Source organism: Chamaea fasciata, unplaced genomic scaffold (genome assembly GCF_029207755.1).
Source record: "Chamaea fasciata isolate MVZ Bird 193981 ecotype frontalis unplaced genomic scaffold, bChaFas1.0.hap1 SCAF_24, whole genome shotgun sequence".
Classification (NCBI taxonomy): Eukaryota; Metazoa; Chordata; class Aves; order Passeriformes; family Sylviidae; genus Chamaea; species Chamaea fasciata.
The window spans coordinates 7,108,167-7,122,558 of NW_027094109.1; the positions used below are offsets into that span (position 1 = coordinate 7,108,167).

General features: G+C 54.2%; 1 long non-coding RNA gene across 6 annotated transcripts; it reads left to right on the forward strand.

Moving 5' to 3' along the window:
• Window positions 1–3,535: 3,535 nt before the first annotated feature.
• LOC136300828 (uncharacterized) lies at window positions 3,536–12,093 on the forward strand. 6 transcript variants are annotated; one of them, XR_010723743.1, is made up of 15 exons: window positions 3,536–3,770; window positions 3,983–4,158; window positions 4,996–6,401; window positions 6,479–7,465; window positions 7,544–7,585; window positions 7,674–7,813; window positions 7,922–8,000; window positions 8,078–9,065; window positions 9,144–9,185; window positions 9,275–9,414; window positions 9,523–9,601; window positions 9,679–9,784; window positions 10,605–10,684; window positions 11,289–11,511; window positions 11,673–12,093. It is a non-coding gene; the product is annotated as an uncharacterized lncRNA (long non-coding RNA). The 6 variants fall into 6 exon arrangements; XR_010723741.1 differs by having other exon boundaries at window positions 9,275–9,444; window positions 9,679–10,684; XR_010723738.1 differs by having other exon boundaries at window positions 9,679–10,684.
• Window positions 12,094–14,392: the final 2,299 nt, after the last annotated feature.

Genomic DNA, 14,392 nt, shown 5'->3' on the forward strand with positions numbered 1-14,392 from the left:
AAACAGAAAAACAAAAACTGAAACAAAAGCCCCTACAAACACTGCCCCCCCAAGAAAAAACAATGACAGAGAAAACATGCCAACATTATTAAATAAAAATTAAATCTTTATCCCTTAGAAAACAAGGCTAATTTAATTTTAATTCATTGTGGTTCTGACGTGTTCAGTAAGAGAATTAATATAGTTTAAAATATAAACAAATAAACACGAATTTAAAAAATAAATACAAAAATAGAAAAATATAAGTAACAAAAACTGAAATATAAAATACAGAAATATCAATAATATAAATAAATACAATACCTATTATTGCATGTGAGATATATTATAATGTATTATATACTTAGTAGGCATAGATAAGAATATAAAAGTTAAAGGGTAATGGTAAAATATAAAAATAATAAATACAAAAAAAATGGAATATAGCTTAAAGTAAGGCTTTTTTTGATTTGAATTTGGTTAGAGGCAGAATTCTTGCAGTTGTGGTTGGGGGTCTTTTGGGGCATTTATTTAAGAGGATTTTTGGAAGGGCATTTTTTTGGCCACGATCTTTTTCGCCTCTGTTCTCTGCCTGTCCCCTACGCGCGTGGCAGCCCCGGGCCGGACTGTGCGGCAATGCTGCCGTCCTGTGGACAGAGAGCGGTACTGCAGCTCGCCCCCCCCGAGCCCCGGGCCGAACTGTGCGGCAATGCTGCCACCGTGTGGACAGAGAGCGGTACTGCAGCTCGCCCCCGAGCCGAACTGTGCGGCAATGCTGCCACCGTGTGGACAGAGAGCGGTACTGCAGCTGCCCCCCGGCAGCCCCGGGCCGAACTGTGCGGCAATGCTGCCACCGTGTGGACAGAGAGCGGTACTGCAGCTGTCCCCCGGCAGCCCCGGGCCGCACTGTGCGGTAATGCTGCCACCGTGTAGACAGAGAGCGGTACTGCAGCTCGCCCCCGAGCCCCGGGCCGAACTGTGCGGCAATGCTGCCGTCCTGTGGACAGAGAGCGGTACTGCGGCTGTCCCCCGGCAGCCCCGGGCCGAACTGTGCGGCAATGCTGCCACCGTGTGGATAGAGAGCGGTACTGCCGCGCTCCCCCGTGCCCGTTCCCGATGCGCGTGGCAGCCCTGGGCTGTGAGCTCGGGGACAGTGCTGCCGCCCGACAGTGTAAAGCTTGCGGGAAAATAGGCGGGAAAAATGCAGGAACCCCGGGTGCATGGCAGGCGACTGCCTGCGCGCGACCCCAACCACGGTGCCACCTGGACACAATTTTCCGCAGCGTTTCCAGGTGCGCGGACACGGGCTGTGGGCTCAGCGGCGCATTGGCCGTGTTCAGGAGTTTTATTCAGTTAGGTGCCTCTATGAGGAGCACGGGGGGTGGGGGGGCGCCTCAGGTGTGCCACTAAAAAGATGGCGTCGCGGCACAGCGCGACGCGCTTGACCTTCCAAAGATGGCGGCCAAAATGGCGGATAAGCGGCAAGGACCTCAGCGACGTCCAGCCGACTGCCTGCGCGCGACCCCGACAAAATCGCCGCCTAAGCACGATTTTCCACAGCGTTTCCAGGTGTGTGAACACGGGCTGTGGGCTCAGCGGCGCCGTGGCCGTGTTCAGGCAGTCGATTTAGTCAGGCGCCTGTGTGAGGAGCTTGGGGGGCCTTAAGTGTGCCACAAAAAAGATGGCGGAAAAACCGGAAATTGCTTCACCCACAACCAAGATGGCAGCGAGGAAGGGCGGAAGTCAGGTGACGCCACTTTCACGATGGCGGCTCGGCGCGACGCTCTTGACCTTCCAAAGACGGCGGCCAAAATGGCGGTACGGGGCAAGGACCCCAGCGGCGTTTTCCTGACTGCCTGCGCGCGACCCCGACCACGGCGCCGCCCTGGCGCAATTTTCCGCGGCGTTTCCAGGTGTGCGCACACGGGCTGTGGGCTCGGCGGCGCTGTGGGGGGTGTTCAGGATTTTTATTGACTCAGGCGCCTGGGTGAGCAGCTGGTGCGGGGGGTCTTAACGGTACCCACACAAAAGATGGCGGATCAACCAGATTTTTCGGGGGATTTTCGAGGGGATTTGGGGGAATTTTTAGGAAGGTTTTTGCGGAATTTGGGGGGGACTGTTGGGGGATTTTTTGGGACATTTGGGGAATTCTTGCGGGATTTTTGGGGGGAGTTTGGGGGGGAATTGGGGGATATTTGTGTAATTTTGGGGGGATTTTTGGAATAGAGCCTAAACTAAAGGCTTTTTTGTTTCGGTCTGGTTGCTGGCAGGGCTCTCGCAGGTGTGCTCGGGGGTCTTTTGGGCCATTTATTCCGGAGGCTGTTCGGAAGGGCATTTCTGGGCACGTTCGTTTATGGCTCCGCTCCGCGCCGCCGCGCGGCAGTGCTGCCACCCTGTGGGCAGAGAGCGGTAGTGCAGCTTCCCCCCCGCCCGGCCCGCCCGATCTGTGCGGCAATGCTGCCACCGTGTGGGCAAACAGCGGTACTGCAGCTGTCCCTCCCGCCCGTCCCGCCGGAGCCGTGCGGCAATGCTGCCACCGTGTGGGCAAAGAGCGGTAGTGCAGCTGTCCCCCCCCGCCCGTCCCCGACGCGCGTGGCAGCCCCGCATTGTGAGCTCGGGGGCGGCGCTGCCGCCCGCCCGCCCGCAGCTCGGGGCCGAAAGGGAGGGAAAAAGGCAAGGAGCCCGGGCGCGTGGCAGCCGGCTGCCTGCGCGCGCCACCCGGACCCCGGAGCCGTTCGGGCGCGATTTTCCGCGGCGTTTGCGGGTGCGCGGCCACGGGCTGTGGGCTCGGCGGCGCCGCGGGCGGGCGGGCGGGAGCCGGGCCCGCGCCGGCAGGCAGCGGCGGCGGCGCCTCTCTCTGCCGAGGTCCCGCCGCGCCCGCCGTGCCGGCCGCCTGTCTCGCTCCGCACGTTCCCGCCGCTCTCCACCGCGCCCACACGCCACCCCCGCGGCCCTCCGGCCCGGGGAAATGGAGGGAAATACAAAAGCATTAGGGCAGAAGAAGTCGGCCGAGCCGGCCCGCGCAGGGCCGCGAGCAACCTCGGCTCGGCTCAGCTGCGAGGGGCGGGGCGGGGCCGCGGGCGATGGTCCCGCCCCCATCCCGGGCAGCACGGGGCGCCGGGGCGGGCTCGGGGCGGAGCCGGGGCGGGCTCGGGGCGGAGCCGGGGCGGGCTCGGGGCGGAGCCGGGGCGGGCTCGGGGCGGAGCCGGGGTGGGCTCGGGGCGGAGCAGGGGCAGAGCCGGGGCGGGCTCGGGGCGGGGCCGGGGCGGAGCCGGGGCTCTGTGAGGCGGGGCCGGAGGCAGCCGGGGCCGGGCAGTACCGGGGGCGCGGCTTCAGGGGCGCGGGGCGGGTCCCAAGTGCACGGCGCCGGGACCCCACCGGGGCGTTCCTCACCGAGCCCATAGAGCAGCAGCTACTTCCGCCACCCTTTTGAATCCCCGCGATTGGCGGGCTCGCTGAGGCATCGGCAGTGCTGATTGGACAGCGGGCCCCGGGAACCGCCCCCGCCCCCCGGCCCGCGCTGAGGGCCCGGGGCCTCCGCCCTCAGACCGGCTCCGGCTCCAACCCGGCCCGGGCTCTGCTCCGGTCCCCCCGGCCCGCCCTGAGGGCCCGGGGGCTCTGCGCCGAGACCGGCCTTGCCCCTCCCCGCCTCGCCCTGTAGTAGATTTCTGTTTGGTTTGTGGGAAGAAACAGGTGTGAGAAGTGAGATTTGTGCTGGAGAGGTGCTGCTGGGAAGAAAGGATGGAGTAAATCTGCTCCGAGGATGTGCGATGAAGAATTCAGGGTCAGAGGTGGGCAGTATTTATAAACTGTCTCCATATTTCCCTGTATCTCTGGGTGTTTGGATTGAGCCTGGGATTGTCAGCTATGTTATAAACAAGCCAACCCGGCTACTGAACTCCCAATGAACGTTTGGAAACCCTTGCACAGAAAGACAAGGTAGTAATGATTCCAAAGGAGAAAATGTAAATGAAGGCTAACGATTGCTGGGAAATTTCCTTAGGAATTGTGAACCTCACACAAACGGAATTTAGGAGGTGGAATCCCAGTTTCAGCCTTGGGCACGTGCAGGAGAAGAGGGATCCTTATTCACAGCGAGGAAAGCCCGGTGCCCCAGCGTGTCAGTGCACACAGTGCAATGTCCAGGAAATGAGCGGCAGGGACTGGCAGCAGCTGCAGGTGAGAGCTGTCACAGGCTGATTGAGGGGACAGAGCAGCCCCAGGTGAGAGCTGTCACACTGATGAGGGGACAGAGCAGCCCCAGGTGAGAGCTGTCACACTGATGAGGGGACAGGTGTAAGCTGTAAAGGATAACGAGGGGGCGGGTCCTGCCAGCACTGCTTTAAGAGGGGAGCCCGAGCTCAGTTTGGCACGGAGCTGCGGGAGGAGAGGGGTTTATGCTGGGCTCCCAGGTGAGGCTCATGGAAGGATGGTGAGTTCATCTCACAGGGGCTGGGGGAGGCCTTGGGCGTGGAACATTACTTCAGGAGGTGCTGAGGGACAAACCTTTGTGCCGAGCAGCAGCAGCACAAAAGGTTGAAATAAGTTTTGGTTTGGCATGTAGTGATGGGATTGGTGTCTATGGTGTGCTAGTGTTGTCTAAAGGTTTAAACTTTAATGTTTATTTTTAAAGTTTTAAGTTAATGAATTAATATAGGTTGCAAGACATGGCCTTTTTCCTTTTTATTTGCCTAGAGGGAGGTCTTTAACTTTGGGGGGGCTCTGAGTATATGTTCTAGAGTATTATTAAGGGGATTGGACATGGGGTTGTTTTTATTATATTCAGTAGTTTGACTAGGGGTGATAAGAGTTGGCTTTTTTTGCTGGAATTTTTTTGGGGTTGTCTGTTTGAAAATTTATGTATTTATGCAGTTAAGTGTAGTGGTGTTTCCGGTGTAACTCTTCAGCTTATGTTATTGTTTGTGTGTTTGAGGTGGTCCACTTGTCTTACGCCCTGACCGATTGGCCAACAGATCTGCTGAGATCATACATCGATGTTTGTTTTATTTCTTGTAGCCGAATAAGAGACAGCAGCCCGGTGACAGCAGGAAATTCCCAGAGGGCGAGGCGGCCTTCTGTGGCACCCGACGTGGATTCTCATCCCCAGACGTCCAAGAGATAAGTGGAGGGTTCAGAGCCACAGAGGGGATGAAAGTGGAGTGCTGGGTCAGGACTTGTCAGGAGGGGTTTTTGAGTCAGGTTTGGAGATAGGGATGTCCAAGATGTGCCAATTGAGAGTACAGGTGTACCAGCCCGACCCAAACCCGAAGGAGTAGCCCTAAAGACATGCCCGTTTCCCTGAGTGCGGGTACAGGCAGGAGCCCTTATGCAGGACAATGCCAGAAGGCCTGGCTGCGAGGTGTAGGGCTCTAAAGAAGTTGGGTTTAGAAGGGGGGAGGTGTAGCCACACACACAGAGGCTGAGGTAAAGGACTCAAGGACTAGAGGACACACGGTGAAAACCAGGGGAACAGGCTAGGATACAAGTCAGAGTACAGGTGTAGCGGCCCTCACAGCACTGCTACCAGCACACTTCCCCTGAGAGCAGGTGCAGGCAGCAGCCCTAGTGCAGGAACACACCAGAAGCTCTGACCTGTGCAGACACTGTCAGGCTAGGGCCAGGCAGGAAGCGATAGTGGGGAGCAGGATCCAACAGGGCTGGGGATAACGGGGGTTTCCCGCCCCACCCACCCTGGGATTCCCTGTCTCTCCGCAGCCGGTGGAAGTGCTCCTGATTTCCCTCTCGAGGCGGCGGTTGGTAAGGCTTCGTGCCTTTTGCCACCGCAAAGAGTTCGGCTCTGTCAGCCTCTGCCCTGTCTCAGGGCCACGTTTCTTAGGGTAGGCAGGGAGCAACTGTGGATGTACCTGTCCTGCGTGCGGGACAGCTCTTGGGACCCTAATGGTGCAGAGCGTCCCCGGCTGCAAGGTCTAGGGCTCAAAAGAAGCAGGGTTCAGAAGGGGGGAGGCTACAGTGATGCACACAGAGGCTGAGGTAAAGGACTGAAGGACTAGAGAACACACAGTGAAAATCAGGGGTACAGCCTAGGATACAAGTCAGAGTACAGGTATCCCGGTCCTCACAGTGCTGCTTCCAACACTGTTTCCCTGAGAGCAGGTGCCGGCAGCAATCCTAATGGCAAGGCAATGCCAGAAGTCCTGAGAGGTGCAGGCAGTAACCCTAAGCTAGGGCCAGGCAGGAAGTGACAGTGGTGGGGCCGAGTCCACAGGGTTGAGGTTCACCGGGGATGTCCACCCTGCGTTCCTGTCCTGCTCTAACCGGGGATGCTCACAGCCCTAATGGAGGCCACGGTGGGTGGGCTCAGTGCCAGTAATGCCTCTAAGGCTTTGGCGCTGCGAGCGTCAGCCTCCGAGCTCAGCTGAAGCACACACGGGGCCCGAGGACCCGGTCCTGCTTAAGAGACGGTGAGTAGCAGAGCTGCTGGTTTTTGGCTGATGTGCAGCTAAGATTATGCTTTGATGTTTGGTTTTCTTTATTGTAGCTGACTAGGAAACAACAGCCCCCTTACAGCAGGAATTTTCCTGAGGGAGAGGCGGCCTTCTTTGGCACCCAGTGTGGATTCACCTTCCCAGACGTCTGAGAGATAAGTGGAGGGCTCGGAGCCATAGAGGGGATGAAAGCGGGGTGCCAGGGCAGGGGTCACCGGGAGGGATTTTTTGAGTCAGGTTTGGAGATGGAGGGGTGCAAGATGTGACCCCTTAGACTAGAAAAGTCTCATTTTGGATCACAGTGCTGAGGTGTGCAGGGCAGAGCAGTCCCAGGGTGTGTTGTGTCTGTTGTGCACTCTGTGTCTTTTGGGTGTCTTGTGTTTCATGTCTTTTCCCTTAGCCCTTCAGGGGCCTATCAAAACTTCTGGTATCGGTCTTAGCATTTCTGATCTCTGCGTTCCTCAGCCAGGTGCTTTTGACTTTGGTGCTTGGACACTCATCAGAATCCATCTCTCTTCACGAGCATCCAGTCCGATGCCTTTTCAGGTCTTGTTCTGAGCTGTACTGACAGCCGTGCACCGCCCTGATCCATTCCGGCGGGTTAGGTCTTGTGAGAATGCAAAGACAGGCAGAGGATTCTCTGAGCCTGGCCAGCTCACCTTCCATCTTACCTCTGTCATCTCATCCTGAGTTCTCTGGACCCTCAGGGTCATTCTTCTTGCCCAGAATTTTCTGTCCCTATTGTGTCCCCTTGTTTGTCCTGTGCTGTGTCACGGGTGTTGGTGTGTGTTTGGCCCGGAGCTGCTCTGCCTTGCTACTCAGTCTGGGTGTGGGGGTAAAAGGACAAGTCCCAGGGACTTGAAATTTGTGATGTGGGGTGTAGTAGGGCTGTCGAGGGTATTCCTAGATTGCCACAAGATGTCTGGGGCTGTCAAGGTATCCTGCAGCACTCTGACTGTTGTCCTAACTTTGTTTCAGATGCAGAGGGATGAAATCTGTGGCAGAGCCCCCCATCCTGGGTGAGGGGCTCCCCTGAGAAGGTCAGTCCCTGTTTCTGTTTGCAGGGGAGGTGTAAATGGTGGCTGTGTTACAGCTCTGTTCTTTGTCTTTATTTTTAGGTGGTAAAGCCGGATCTCAGCAGTCAAGCTGACATGGGTGAGGTGAGCAGTGATGGGTGGACAGAAGCAATTGCTCTTGCTCAGGTTTTAGTTGCTGGTGTAACTAAGCATCCATTACCGTGTGTTTTAGGGAGTCCACTCGCAGGAGGCCGAGCTCCCCTCTCACCAACCGGACGACAGACCCGGGTCGCCTCACCCGTGAGCCCTTCGGGAGCATTCCAGGAGTCTGTGATGGAGCCTTGATCTTCTCCTTGTGAAGGCACCATCCAGGTAGGCTTGGATAACGGCCGAGGAGTTGAGGTGAGTCAGGGAGGAGAAGGAGGGATGGTCCCCTCAAGTTCCAGCGCTGCCACGTCACATTGTCTGCTCTTTACCCAGGCAGACCCTGCGACGCCGGCGTTGGCCTCTGAGCGCAGCTGAAGCACGGGGCCGAGGACACAGGCAAGCTTAGGAGACAGTGAGTAGCAGAATTGTCGGGTTTTGGGTGATGGGCTGCTAAGATCACGCATTCATGTTTGGTTTTCTTTGTTGTAGCTGACAAGGAGACACCAGCCTGGTTACAGCAGGAATTTCCCCGAGGGAGAGGCGGCCTTCTTTGGGACCTGGCGTGGATTCACCTCCCCAGACATCTGAGAGATAAGTGGAGAGCTGAGATCCATGGAGGGGATGAAAGAAGGGTGTGGGGTCACTAGCAGGGTTTTTTGAGTCAGGTTTGGAGATGGGGATGTTCCAGATGTGATCCCTTAGGCTAGAAAAAGGGAGAGTCTCATTTTGGATCACAGTGCTGAGGTGTGCAGGGCAGAGCAGTCCCAGGGTGTGTTGTGTCTGTTGTGCACTCTGTGTCTTTTGGGTGTCTTGTGTTTCATGTCTTTTCCCTTAGCCCTTCAGGGACCTATCAAAACTCCTGGCATCAGTCTTAGCATTTCTGATCTCTGTGCTCCTCAGCCAGGTGCCTTTGTCTCAGCTGCTCGGACACTCATCAGAATCCATCTCTCTTCACGAGCATCCAGTCCGATGCCTTTTCAGGTCTTGTTCTGAGCTGTATTGACAGCCGTGCCTCGCCCTGATCCATTCCGGCGGGTTAGGTCTTGTGAGAATGCAAAGACAGGCAGAGGATTCTCTGAGCCTGGCCAGCTCACCTTCCATCTTACCTCGGTCATCTCATTCCGAGTTCTCTGGACCCTCAGGGTCATTCTTCTTGCCCAGAGTTTTCTGTCCCTGTTGCGTCCCCTCGTTTGTCCTGTGCTGTGTCACGGGTGTTGGTGTGTGTTTGGCCGGGAGCTGCTCTGCCTTGCTGCTCAGTCTGGGTGTAGGGGTACGAGGGTAATAGTGCCGGGGGCTTGAAATTTGTGATGTGGGGTGTAGTAGGGCTGTCGAGGGTATTCCTAGATTGCCACAAGATGTCTGGGGCTGTCAAGGTATCCTGCAGCACTCTGACTGTTGTCCTAACTTTGTTTCAGATGCAGAGGGATGAAATCTGTGGCAGAGCCCCCCATCCTGGGTGAGGGGCTCCCCTGAGAAGGTCAGTCCCTGTTTCTGTTTGCAGGGGAGGTATAAATGGTGGCCATGTTACAGCTCTGTTCTTTGTCTTTATTTTTAGGTGGTAAAGCCGGATCTCAGCAGTCAAGCTGACGTGGGTGAGGTGAGCAGTGATGGGTGGACAGATGCAGTTGCTATTGTTCAAGCCTCACTCGCTGGTGCAACTCTAAGCCTCCGTATTGTGTGTTTTAGGGAGTCCACTCGCAGGAGGCCGAGCTCCCCTCTCACCAACCGGACGACAGACCCGGGTCACCTCACCCGTGAGCCCTCCGGGAGCATTCCAGGAGTCTGTGATGGAGCCTTGATCTTCTCCTTGTGAAGGCACCATCCAGGTAGGCTTGGATAACAGCCGAGGAGTTGAGGTGAGTCAGGGAGGAGAAGGAGGGATGGTACCCTCAAGTTCCAGCGCTGCCGCGTCACCTTGTCTGCTCTTTACCCAGGCAGACCCTGCGACGCCGGCGTTGGCCTCTGAGCGCAGCTGAAGCACGGGGCCGAGGACACAGGCAAGCTTAGGAGACAGTGAGTAGCAGAATTGCTGGTTTCTGGCTGATGTGCTGCTAAGAGCACATGGTCATGTTTGGTTCTCTTTATTGTAGCTGACAAGGAGACACCAGCCTGGTTACAGCAGGAATTTCCCTGAGGGAGAGGCAGCCTTCTTTGGGACCTGGCGTGGATTCACCTCCCCAGACATCTGAGAGATAAGTGGAGAGCTCAGATCCATGGAGGGGATGAAAGAAGGGTGTGGGGTCACTAGCAGGGTTTTTTGAGTCAGGTTTGGAGATGGGGATGTTCCAGATGTGATCCCTTAGGCTAGAAAAAGGGAGAGTCTCATTCTGGATCACAGTGCTGAGGTGTGCAGGGCAGAGCAGTCCCAGGGTGTGTTGTGTCTGTTGTGCACTCTGTGTCTTTTGGGTGTCTTGTGTTTCATGTCTTTTCCCTTAGCCCTTCAGGGGCCTATCAAAACCCCTGGCATCAGTCTTAGCATTTCTGATCTCTGTGCTCCTCAGCCAGGTGCCTTTGTCTCAGCTGCTCGGACACTCATCAGAATCCATCTCTCTTCACGAGCATCCAGTCCGATGCCTTTTCAGGTCTTGTTCTGAGCTGTATTGACAGCCGTGCCTCGCCCTGATCCATTCCGGCGGGTTAGGTCTTGTGAGAATGCAAAGACAGGCAGAGGATTCTCTGAGCCTGGCCAGCTCACCTTCCATCTTACCTCGGTCATCTCATTCCGAGTTCTCTGGACCCTCAGGGTCATTCTTCTTGCCCAGAGTTTTCTGTCCCTGTTGCGTCCCCTCGTTTGTCCTGTGCTGTGTCACGGGTGTTGGTGTGTGTTTGGCCGGGAGCTGCTCTGCCTTGCTGCTCAGTCTGGGTGTAGGGGTACGAGGGTAATAGTGCCGGGGGCTTGAAATTTGTGATGGGGGGTGTAGTAGGGCTGTCGAGGGTGTTCCTAGATTGCCACAAGGTGTCTGGGGCTGTCAAGGTATCCTGCAGCACTCTGACTGTTGTCCTAACTTTATTTCAGATGCAGAGGGATGAAATCCCTGTCAGAACGCCCCATTCCTGGTGAGGTGGATCTGCCGAGAAGATCAGTCGCTATTCAAGGTGAGAGTCACATATTTCACGTTTATTGGCACTCCAGTGCAGGCCACCTGAATTTACAGCTTCAAACAAGTGAGTCCCTTGGTAAACCCCCTGGGCAGCAGCTGGAGCCTGCTCTGGGCTGGGCTGAGGGCAAGCGCTTGTGGCTGACACAGCTCCACACTGAGGGTACTTGGGAAAACACCTGGCTTGTCCTGGATTTTTTTTTTGAGCTTTTTATACAAGGTTTTAATTGTCAGCTTGGTAAAAATAAATGGTAAGGACTGAAAACATGTGGGGATGGCAGGTTATACACACCAAAGACAAGGTTTTTTTAAAAATAACTGTGTGGCTTATATCTTGAGACTCTCTTTTTTGGCCAGCTTTATTGTAAAAAATCTTATTTTTTATTTAGCTGCTTCAATAATGAATTTATTGTACAAATATGCTCTAGTGTCAGGAGCTTAAAGCAGTAACACCAGTGTGCCACCTTTGGAATACATTCCTGCGTCTCCTCAGACCTGCTGGTTTGCAGTAGAGTTTGGGCACCTTTCGCTGCAGCTGTGGTTCTTAATAACTGGAAGTCCATGGATTCTGGGCGATTCCCATAAGTTCTCCTATTTTGTAGGAGCTGCACGGTGAGGTCAGCATTCTGAGGGAGGCCCTGGCACAGCTGCCAAGGGCAAGGAACGTGGAGCATCCCGGGGCTTCTCCCACCCGAGTTTCTCCCGGAGCGTGCTGCGTGTCGTGCCGGATGTTTAACCCGGGTTTGGGGTGTTCTCCTGCAGTCCCAGCTCTAACTGCTGCCCCCGAGCCCCGGCCTTGTTCTGTCCCAGCACTGAACCTGGCAGGTGGGTGTGCTTTTCCAGCCCTTTAATCCCACGGGCAAACCCAGATTCCCGGAGCTCCCCGAGGCACAGCCTGGCCTCCCTCCCTGGGAACTGCATTTCAGTCTGCCTGGACCAAGGACATCCTGTTTGAGACTTTATTCCTGTTGTTTTTCCTCTTCCAGGTTGTGGGCAAAAAGGAGAGAGCCAGTAGGAAGTGAAGCCACTGGAAGGCCTTATCCCAGTCCAAGGTTCCCACTTTTCTCTCTGACTCCTGGATAATTGCCTGGCCCTAACTGGACAGAGACTGTCAGTTTGATTTCCTGCCTTTTCCAATAAATCCTTGCTTTCAGCTGGAGTGTGTTCCTGGTGTCATCCCCCTCCTCATCCATGGATTTGTAAATAAAATTCCTGACTTTTGCCAAGTCAAATTTTGTTATTGCAGGAAGTGTGGTGCTTTTGTTCCACTGAAACTTCCCAACTCTGCTGCGAGTTTCCGATGTCAAATACAAGTAAGATTCGAGTTTCTTTGCATTGTTACTCCCACAAAACACAGATCATTCTTGGATAGGAGTAGCTGGACCTGTTGAATTTCCACTTCCCTTTAAAATTAGAGCAAAGGAAGCAGATTTAAATTTGTTGTTCCATGAACTTCCACCAACTTGATGACTGTTCCAAAAGTTTGCAGTGTTAGAAATGCCTAAGCTTGTTTTCCAGGCAAGCTGGGATTTAGATGTTATTTCTTCCTTTTATTTTGATGTTTTTTCTCTCTGATTCTAGTAAGAGAATATCTTTTTTTTTTCTTCCCAGTTTTCCATCCTAATTGGAGTTTTTGTACCTTGTAGGGCACATTTCCAAGGAAATTTACCAAATTCATGTTGGTAAAGCAGGAGCTATTCAGCACCATGCTGCCACTTTTTCCCTTTCAACCCCCTAACAGGTCTCATTCTACCCATGCACAGTATTACCAGCAATAACTCGGTGTTGAGGTGTATTTCAGAGGTAGCAATAAAACAAAGTTGACATTTTATTTTGTGCCTCTCTGAACCCCTTTGTCTATTAACAAAGAAATCCAAAACAAAGCAAACAGAAAAACAAAAACTGAAACAAAAGCCCCTACAAACACTGCCCCCCAAGAAAAAACAGAGAAAATATGCCACTATTATTAAATAAAAGTTAAATCTTTGCTCCTTAGGAAACGAGGCTAATTTAATTCTGATTCATTGTGGTTCTGATGTGTTAGGTAAATTAATTCATATAGTTTAAAAAATAAACAAATCAACACAAATAAATACAAAAATAGAAAAATATAAGTAACAAAAATAGAAATATAAAATACAGTTCTAAGGGGTGAGAAAATCTCTAGAAAAGCTAAAGCTTTTACAGTATCCCCTAAATAGGTGGTACTCTCTTAACTGCTGCAGAGCGTTGAAACAAGCCTAGAGAAGGTTCAGTGTGCACCAAAGGCAGCTGCTGCTATAGGAAACCGGTGTTGTTTTAAGACCTCCCCCTCCCAAGTTCCTTGCACTTTGTGTTCACAGAGAAGTCACACGAGTCCTGATATATTTTTCCTTTCTTCAAGGATGATGACAACAAGAAAAGTCAACTCTTTAATTTTTGCTTATCCCTAGCAAGGAAAGCCCGGTGCCCCAGTGTGTCCGTGCAAACAGTGAAATGTCTGCAGCAAGTTCCCTCTGCCCCGCCCTCACCCTCGGGCTGGCAGCAGCTGCAGGCGTGAGCTGTTAGGATAACGAGGGGACAGAGCAGCCGCAGGTGTGAGCTGTAAAGGATAATGAGGGGCAGGTGGCTCCTGCCCGAGCTGCTTACGCGGGGAGCCTCAGCTCACTCTAGCGTGGAGCTGCCGGAGGGAGCAGCTTCTGCGAGGCTCTCTGGAGTGTCTTACGGGATGATGGCGAGCTCGTCTTACAGAGTTTGGGGGAACCCTCGGATATGGAGTATTGCTTCAGGAGATGCCGAGGGACAAACCTTTGTGCCGGGCAGCAGGAGCAGGTGAGCCGGTGTGGATTTGAAGGGAGGACTTTTCTCCTTTTCCCTTTCAAGTTTGTCTTCCAAATCCATCTCTGCGTCCTTAGAAAAAAAAAAGAGGGGGGGATCTGAGCACAAAAGAGTTAAAATTGAGGAAAGAACCTCCTCTTCTTTTATTATCTGTGTTAAAACTGGGGGAATCCCCCTTTGCCTGGGATTTTGATAAATAGAGATAATTATGTGCAATGCTTTAATTACTTTATTACATACAGGATGCTTTTATTCAATATTGCATTCTTTGGTGGCACAAAGGGTTTTATTTTTTGGTGTTATTTATTGCCTGTAATTTGGTTTTTGATCGAAAGTAAAAGGATAGATAGGTTTGTTTGTATTTGAGTGCCAATTTGTATTTGTCCCTGGGGTGTCCTGACTGTCCCTGGGGGTGCCCTGCCTGTCCCCTAGGTGTCCCTGGGGGTGCCCTGGGTGTCCCTGCTGTGCCCTGGCTGTGCCCTCAGTGTCCCTGGGGGTGCCCTGGCTGTCCCTGGGGTGCCCTGGGGGTGCCCTGGCTGCGCCCTCGGTGTATCTGGGGGTGCCCTGGCTTTCCCCTAGGTGTCCCTGGGAAAGCCCTGGCTGTCGCTGGGGGTATCCTGCCTGTCCCCTAGTGTCCCTGGGGGAGCCCAGGGTGTCCCTGGGGGTGCCCTGGAGATCGCCTAGGTGTCCCTGGGGGTCCCCTCGCTGGCGCTGGGGTGCCCTGGCTGTCCCCTAGGTGTCCCTGGGGATGCCCTGGAGTCCCTGGGGGTGCCCTGGCTGTCCCTGGGGGTCCCTGGCTGTCCCCTAGGTGTCCCTGGGGTGCCCTGGCTTTCCCTGGGGTGCCCTGGCTGTCCCCTAGGTGTCCCTGGGGGTGCCCTGGCTGTCCCTG